A 7,227-nucleotide genomic window follows, 5' to 3' on the forward strand; every position below is an offset into this window, starting at 1 on the left:
TAAAGTATATTGAAATTTATCAGGGGTTTTTAAATGGAAAAAAAAAAGCCAGATACAGTTGACTTATGATTATTAGAAAACAATGTATTTTTAAATAATTTAGCAACATGAAATAAAACAATTTGCACATAAAGTGAGAGAATCGCTTATACATTTGACCCATAACTTCTCTGCACTTTGATTAGAAAAATAGTGATGTAAAACCAAGTGTACAGGAAAATATTTGAACATAACAATATCCAGTAGGTGGCGCTGGAGGATAAGAAATGGAATTACAGTACAAACACAAATATTTTTAGTTTCCTGAAATAATTTCTAATAACTAACTTTCAATGTTAGAATTGACAGAGCTTTTTATTTAACAAATTTAATTCTATGTAAGTTATAAACTACTGATCCATAGTAACTTTTTTTCCTGTTTAAATATAAATAATGCATGGATACAAATATAACTGCATATAGAACTGTCAGTATTTATAAGGACTCATTTTAATATGGTTAGGGATTATGATATAGAGATGAATAAAAATAAGGTTTGTTAATAAGACTTGTTAGTAGAGAGAACCTACAAAGTAAAATAAAATAAATGATGACGACAATCACGAGCTCGGACTTTCCCCCCAAAACTTACAAAGGCTCCTTTTCCAACCACAAAATAACAGGGTTTAATCAATGAACAGACCCAAAAGCTCCACCCAAATCTTGTTCTCTTCCTTTCCATATAGTGACAGATGTTTCCTTTTGAGATTTATTAAAAACAAAGATGCACTAAATCATTTTGAAACAAACTTTGATACATTGTACTTTTGTGGTATTATATAACTTTTCTTTATTAAGAACTCATTTATGCTTTGTTCTGTAATCTATGTGCTCATCTTTAAAATGGGAATTTAACTTTTATGACCTTCTGTAAATATTGTAATCATCATTATTATTCATGAATTACTCGATATTTAATTCTATTGTAAAGAAGATTTCTAAAGAGAAGGTTAAAACTATTTTAAAGAATCTTTGAAAGAATCTCTGGAGCCTGCACTTTTTCCATCACACAATAGCGTCAGTGACAGACTCTTAAAGGGGCAAATAAAGCAAAATTCTAAACATTAAGCAATATTTTTTTAATTTTCTACTAGTCTATATTATTCAGATACTTGAAGAGCACGCACAAAAAAAGGAAAATATTTATTTTGCAGTAATCATTTATCTATTATTAACTCATGTAAATAGCTCTATAATGTAGAGCCTCAAAAATTTATTGAAAACTCATAGCGGTTCCTCTCCACGGAAATTTTTAGTAAAAGGCGAAAGATTTATTCGATCTGAAGAGAAACCAGAGTATGCTCGTTCACCATCTAAATATAAGTGGAGTTTAGAGTAACTCCTATAAAGCCTAAAGTGAAAAAATAAATGTACATTTCTTAGTATGAAATATGTACACTTAGGTTATATTGACAAATAATCAAGTAGTTACATTTATTTAGGTTGTTTTGAAAAGAGCATTAATAAAACACAAGCACATTATAAAACTATTTTGCAATGCACCATGGGTATGCAAATGAGAACATTGTCAGGTTACTCATGCACAAAGTTCATTTTATTTCTTTGTTGTTGTTTTTTTTGGAGGGGGGTATTTTTGTTTTTGTGCACTTCAACAAAACACAGACTTGTGTTGGTATTTTCATGGGCCTTTAATGCTGCCAGTTATTCTTAAACTGGAAAGAACAAAAATGATTAGGATAAATAAGGTATCAATATTACACATCCCTGAGAAATTCATGCATACTAAATTATAAAATGTCAAATATGTTTCAGGGTGACCAACTGCAAGAGACTATACATTAAATATGCTGTCACTTTTCTGTTACTTTATGGATTTTAAAGAAGGTAGCTAGGTATATATAGATAACTTAAATAATCAAAACGTAAAGTAAAAAAATATTGACATTAACCCCTTAAGGACCACAGCACTTTTCCATTTTCTGACAGTTTGGGACCAGGACTATTTTTACATTTCTGCTGTGTTTGTGTTTAGCTTTAATTTTCCTCTTACTCATTTACTGTACCCACACATATTATATACAGTTTTTCTCGCCATTTAATAGACTTTCTAAAGATACCATTATTTTCATCATATCATATAATTTACTATAACATTTTTTATAAAATATGATGAAAAAATGGAAAAAAACATACTTCCTCCCCAACAGGAAATGCAAGAGGATTCACCCAGCAGAGCTGCATATAGCTCCTCCCCTCTACGTCAGTCCCAGTCATTCGACCAAGAATCAACGAGAAAGGAGTAACCAAGGGTGAAGTGGTGACTGGAGTATAATTTAAAAGATATTTACCTGCCTTAAAACAGGGCGGGCCGTGGACTGATCACACAACAGAAGAAAGGAATTTATCAGGTAAGCATAAATTATGTTTTCTTCTGTTATGTGTGATCAGTCCACGGGTCATCATTACTTCTGGGATATAACTCCTCCCCAACAGGAAATGCAAGAGGATTCACCCAGCAGAGCTGCATATAGCTCCTCCCCTCTACGTCAGTCCCAGTCATTCTCTTGCACCCAACGACTAGATAGGATGTGTGAGAGGACTATGGTGATTATACTTAGTTTTTATGACTTCAATCAAAAGTTTGTTATTTTACAATAGCACCGGAGCGTGTTATTACTTCTCTGGCAGAGTTTGAGGAAGAATCTACCAGAGTTTTTTACTATGATTTTAACCGGAGTAGTTAAGATCATATTGCTGTTCTCGGCCATCTGAGGGAGGTAAAAGCTTCAGATCAGGGGACAGCGGGCAGATGAATCTGCATTGAGGTATGTAGCAGTTTTTATTTTCTGAATGGAATTGATGAGAAAATCCTGCCATACCGTTATAATGACATGTATGTATACACTTCAGTATTCTGGGGATGGTATTTCACCGGAACTACTCTGTTAAAAGTCACTAATCCTTTTAATAAGTATTTATCATGTTAAACGTTTTTGCTGGAATGTAGAATCGTTTACATTTCTGAGGTACTGAGTGAATAAATATTTGGGCATTATTTTCCACTTGGCAGTTGTTTGGTTTTAATTGTGACAGTTTCGTTTCTCTTCACTGCTGTGTGTGAGGGGGAGGGGCCGTTTTTGGCGCTCTTTGCTACGCATCAAAAAATTCCAGTCAGTTACTCTTATATTTCCTGCATGATCCGGTTCATCTCTGACAGATCTCAGGGGTCTTCAAACTTCTTTGGAGGGAGGTAGATTCTCTCAGCAGAGCTGTGAGAATTTTATATTGACTGTGAATAAAAACGTTGCTCTGTAATTTTTATGTCAAATTTAATTATTGTTATTTTTCTAATGGGAAAAACCTTTGCTAAAAGTTGTGTTGTTTTAAAGTTTGATGCTATAACTGTTTTTCAGTTCATTATTTCAACTGTCATTTAATCGTTTAGTACCTCTTTGAGGCACAGTACGTTTTTGCTAAAAAAGATTATAACCAAGTTGCAAGTTTATTGCTAGTGTGTTAAACATGTCTGACTCAGAGGAAGATATCTGTGTCATTTGTTCCAATGCCAAGGTGGAGCCCAATAGAAATTTATGTACTAACTGTATTGATGCTACTTTAAATAAAAGTCAATCTGTACAATTTGAACAAATTTCACCAAACAGCGAGGGGAGAGTTATGCCGACTAACTCGCCTCACGCGGCAGTACCTGCATCTCCCGCCCGGGAGGTGCGTGATATTATGGCGCCTAGTACATCTGGGCGGCCATTACAGATAACATTACAAGATATGGCTACTGTTATGACTGAAGTTTTGTCTAAATTACCAGAACTAAGAGGCAAGCGTGATCACTCTGGGGTGAGAACAGAGTGCGCTGACAATACTAGGGCCATGTCTGATACTGCGTCACAGCTTGCAGAGCATGAGGACGGAGAGCTTCATTCTGTAGGTGACGGTTCTGATCCAAACAGATTGGATTCAGATATTTCAAATTTTAAATTTAAATTGGAGAACCTCCGTGTATTACTAGGGGAGGTCTTAGCTGCTCTCAATGATTGTAACACCATTGCAATACCAGAGAAACTGTGTAGGTTGGATAAATACTTTGCGGTACCGGCGAGTACTGACGTTTTTCCTATACCTAAGAGACTAACTGAAATTGTTACTAAGGAGTGGGATAGACCCGGTGTGCCGTTCTCACCCCCTCCAATATTTAGAAAGATGTTTCCAATAGACACCACCACTCGGGACTTATGGCAAACGGTCCCTAAGGTGGAGGGAGCAGTTTCTACTTTAGCTAAGCGTACCACTATCCCGGTGGAGGATAGCTGTGCTTTTTCAGATCCAATGGATAAAAAATTAGAGGGTTACCTTAAGAAAATGTTTGTTCAACAAGGTTTTATATTGCAACCCCTTGCATGTATCGCGCCGATTACGGCTGCGGCAGCATTTTGGATTGAGTCTCTGGAAGAGAACCTTAGTTCATCTACGCTAGACGACATTACGGACAGGCTTAGAGTCCTTAAACTAGCTAATTCATTCATTTCGGAGGCCGTAGTACATTTAACCAAACTTACGGCTAAGAACTCAGGATTCGCCATACAGGCACGTAGGGCGCTGTGGCTAAAATCCTGGTCAGCTGATGTTACTTCTAAGTCCAAATTACTTAATATACCTTTCAAGGGGCAGTCTTTATTTGGGCCCGGTTTGAAAGAAATTATCGCTGACATTACAGGAGGTAAGGGCCACGCCCTACCTCAAGACAAAGCCAAAGCTAAGGCTAGACAGTCTAATTTTCGTCCCTTTCGGAATTTCAAAACAGGAGCAGCATCAACCTCCACTGCACCAAAACAGGAGGGAGCTGTTGCTCGTTACAGGCAAGGCTGGAAGCCTAACCAGTCCTGGAACAAGAGCAAGCAGGCCAGGAAACCTGCTGCTGCCCCAAAGACAGCATGAACCGAGAGCCCCCGATCCGGGACCGGATCTAGTGGGGGGCAGACTTTCTCTCTTCGCCCAGGCCTGGGCAAGAGATGTTCAGGATCCCTGGGCGCTAGAGATCATATCTCAGGGATACCTTCTAGACTTCAAATTATCTCCCCCAAGAGGGAGATTTCATCTGTCAAGGTTGTCAACAAACCAGATAAAGAAAGAAGCGTTTCTACGCTGTGTACAAGATCTGTTATTAATGGGAGTGATCCATCCGGTTCCGCGGTCGGAACAAGGACAAGGGTTCTACTCAAACCTGTTTGTGGTTCCCAAAAAAGAGGGAACTTTCAGGCCAATCTTAGATTTAAAGATTCTAAACAAATTCCTAAGAGTTCCATCGTTCAAAATGGAAACTATTCGGACAATCTTACCCATGATCCAAAAGGGTCAGTACATGACCACAGTGGATTTAAAAGATGCTTACCTTCACATACCGATTCACAAAGATCATCACCGGTATCTAAGGTTTGCCTTCTTAGACAGGCATTACCAGTTTGTAGCTCTTCCATTCGGATTGGCTACGGCTCCAAGAATCTTCACAAAGGTTGTGGGTGCCCTTCTGGCGGTACTAAGACCGCGAGGGATTTCGGTAGCTCCGTACCTGGACGACATTCTAATACAAGCTTCAAGCTTTCAAACTGCCAAGTCTCATACAGAGTTAGTTCTGGCATTTCTAAGGTCGCATGGATGGAAAGTGAACGAAAAGAAGAGTTCTCTTTTTCCTCTCACAAGAGTTCCATTCTTGGGGACTCTTATAGATTCTGTAGAAATGAAGATTTACCTGACAGAAGACAGGTTAACAAAGCTTCAAAATGCATGCCGTGTCCTTCATTCCATTCAACACCCGTCAGTAGCTCAATGCATGGAGGTGATCGGCTTAATGGTAGCGGCAATGGACATAGTACCTTTTGCACGCCTACACCTCAGACCGCTGCAATTGTGCATGCTAAGTCAGTGGAATGGGGATTACTCAGATTTGTCCCCTACTCTGAATCTGAATCAAGAGACCAGAAATTCTCTTCTATGGTGGCTTTATCGGCCACACCTGTCCAGGGGGATGCCATTCAGCAGGCCAGACTGGACAATTGTAACAACAGACGCCAGCCTACTAGGTTGGGGCGCTGTCTGGAATTCTCTGAAGGCTCAGGGACTATGGAATCAGGAGGAGAGTCTCCTTCCAATAAACATCCTGGAATTGAGAGCAGTTCTCAATGCCCTTCTGGCTTGGCCCCAATTAACAACTCGGGGGTTCATCAGGTTTCAGTCGGACAACATCACGACTGTAGCTTACATCAACCATCAGGGAGGGACAAGAAGCTCCCTAGCAATGATGGAAGTATCAAAGATAATTCGCTGGGCAGAGTCTCACTCTTGCCACCTGTCAGCAATCCACATCCCGGGAGTGGAGAACTGGGAGGCGGATTTCTTGAGTCGCCAGACTTTTCATCCGGGGGAGTGGGAACTTCATCCGGAGGTCTTTGCCCAAATACTTCGACGTTGGGGCAAACCAGAGATAGATCTCATGGCGTCTCGCCAGAACGCCAAACTTCCTCTCTACGGGTCCAGATCCAGGGATCCGGGAGCGGTTCTGATAGATGCTTTGACAGCACCTTGGAACTTCGGGATGGCTTATGTGTTTCCACCCTTCCCGCTGCTTCCTCGATTGATTGCCAAAATCAAACAGGAGAGAGCATCAGTGATTCTAATAGCGCCTGCATGGCCACGCAGGACTTGGTATGCAGATCTAGTGGACATGTCATCCTGTCCGCCTTGGTCTCTACCTCTAAGACAGGACCTTCTGATACAGGGTCCATTCAAACATCAAAATCTAACTTCTCTGAAGCTGACTGCTTGGAAATTGAACGCTTGATTTTATCAAAACGTGGTTTTTCTGAGTCGGTTATTGATACCCTGATACAGGCTAGGAAGCCTGTTACCAGAAGGATTTACCATAAAATATGGCGTAAATACCTATACTGGTGCGAATCCAAAGGTTACTCCTGGAGTAAGGTTAGGATCGCTAGGATATTGTCCTTTCTACAAGAAGGTTTAGAAAAGGGTTTATCAGCTAGTTCATTAAAGGGACAGATTTCAGCTCTGTCCATCTTGTTACACAGGCGTCTGTCAGAAAATCCAGACGTCCAGGCCTTTTGTCAGGCTTTAGCTAGGATCAAGCCTGTGTTTAAAGCTGTTGCTCCGCCATGGAGTTTAAACTTAGTTCTTAACGTTTTACAGGGTGTTCCG

The 7,227-nt window shown here is 39.7% G+C and overlaps 1 non-coding gene across 1 annotated transcript; it reads right to left on the reverse strand.

Moving 5' to 3' along the window:
* Nucleotides 1-1,225: 1,225 nt before the first annotated feature.
* On the reverse strand, nucleotides 1,226-1,339 carry LOC128658532 (U5 spliceosomal RNA). Its single transcript, XR_008402213.1, has one exon. It is a non-coding gene; the product is annotated as a U5 spliceosomal RNA (small nuclear RNA).
* Between the last annotated feature and the right edge of the window lie 5,888 nt (nucleotides 1,340-7,227).

This window comes from Bombina bombina, chromosome 4, assembly GCF_027579735.1.
Source record: "Bombina bombina isolate aBomBom1 chromosome 4, aBomBom1.pri, whole genome shotgun sequence".
Taxonomy (NCBI): domain Eukaryota; kingdom Metazoa; phylum Chordata; class Amphibia; order Anura; family Bombinatoridae; genus Bombina; species Bombina bombina.